We start from the raw sequence: 2,093 nt of genomic DNA on the forward strand, positions 1-2,093 counted from the left end.
TGAGCCCATTGTTGTGGCTATTTTGGCAATCCATGTCATTGAGGGTCCTTCTCATTTTTGCTCAATTTATACTTTGCCAAAAATGACATCTTTTTCCAGGGAGTGGGAAAGTTTGTTTAATCACTCGTCTCTAAATGAATGAGACAAGGTGTTTTCAAAAAGTTTATACAAAATGGAATGAAAAGATAATGGGATTTTAAAATGAACTTTTAAAAGCCTCTTCTTATTACTTCTATACCTAGGTACCTTTGCCACTTCATTCTTCCTGATAGAATGTCCTTTCCTACCCCTTGTCTTCCTCCACAATTCAATTAATTCTTTAAGACCCACATCAAGTATTTATTTATTTGTCGAGTTGCCAGATGTAGTAAATCAAATATAGAATTCTCAGCTAAACTTGAATTTCAAATAAACAGCAAATACATTTTTAGTATAAGTATATCCAAATATTCCATGGAACATACTCATACTGAAAAAGTACTCATTGTTTATCTGGAATTAAAATTCAACTAGACATCCTATATTTTATCTGGCAACCTGTTTTTCATCAAATGTTTGTTGAGCATCCACCATATGTTTGAAACTATACTAAGAATTGGGAATATGTTTTTGTTGTTGTTAGGTGTCATCAAGTCAGTGCTGACTCATAGTGACCCTATGTACAACAGAATGAAACACTACCTCTCCTTACAGTCCCCTAAACTGTTGTTATATTTAAACCCAGTCTTGCTGCCACTGTATCAATCCATCTTATTGAGAGTTTTCCTTTTTTTTTTTGGCTGATTTTTATCAAGCATGATGTCCTCCTCTAGGGACTGGCCCCTCCTGATAACATGCACAAAGTATGTGAGACAAAGTCTCTCCATCCTGGCTTCTAAGGAACATTCTGGCTGTACTTCTTCTTTGTCTTCTTCTTCTTTTTTTTTTTTTTTAAAGCTTTTATTGTGCATTGAGTGAGTGAAAGTTTATAGTGAAGATCACCAGTTTTACATTCAGTAAATCATTGTAGTGATTACAATCCCCTCCATGCACCCTTAGCCAATAGTACTTACCTTTATTACCTTTTTAAAATTTTTTATTTTGATGTACACATACCACATTGTAAATATATATTTGTTTAAATGTCCAAAGGGCACTTTGAAAGCCAGTCTCCTGCCTTCAGGTATGCTGCTTTTCTCAGTTCGTGGGCCTATAGTCCACTACTGCTTTGTCTCTCTATGCCATCGCCTCTGCCACCATCTCTGTTGTTGCTGCTTTTCTGGTTAGGATCTCTTGCTTCTCTCAGGTTCTTCTTTCTTGATGGTCTTTGGTCCCTGTTCCTGAAAAGACAGATTAGTTGCACCTCTTCTATGTTTATATATAGTTGTAACAATCACCATTAGACCTGAAAACAATTACTTGCAACTGAATCATAAAATCCTATCCCCCTCATCACCAGGAAATCTATTCAGTAGAGTTTCTGTCTTACTCCTCTCATTCTGACACTAAGCACCCTCATAAAACTTGTAAACCAGCCACTTTGTGCCTTTATAACCCCTCAGTTTTGGTAGCTGTAGTCTAAATTGTCCATCCTATCAACCTAGTATACTGAGGAGACATATTTGATCCTTGATATGAAGAATCCTTCCCTATTCAGTTGGAATTTTGGGCAGGTTTTAGGCAGGTTCGTCCCTAAGCAAGGGTCCAGTTGATCAGGTTGTAACAATTTACACTTGCTCCTATAGCATCTTCATCTGTTTGAATTCTGATCAGCAAGCTATCCATGCTAGAGTACTATCTGCAAGTCTGGTAGTTCTCACATGTCTCCCACCTCTTCAGATCATCTGGCTGCTTCATTCTTTTTTTAAAAATTTTTTTATTGTGTATTGATTGATAGTTTACATGGGAGAACATTGGATTTACACTCATCGTTGCAATGCTTCCAATTTCCTCCATGCATCATCATTCAACAGTATTTGCTTCTATTCCCTCTGGGTGTTTTTTTGTTTTTGTTTTTGTTTTTTTGAATGTGCACAAAAACACTCAGGAATATCATGAATATGTAATTATTTAAACACGCAAAGGGCACATTCTGCAAGACTGCCTCCTGGCCA

This window comes from Chrysochloris asiatica, unplaced genomic scaffold (genome assembly GCF_000296735.1).
Source record: "Chrysochloris asiatica unplaced genomic scaffold, ChrAsi1.0 scaffold00165, whole genome shotgun sequence".
Taxonomy (NCBI): Eukaryota; Metazoa; Chordata; class Mammalia; order Afrosoricida; family Chrysochloridae; genus Chrysochloris; species Chrysochloris asiatica.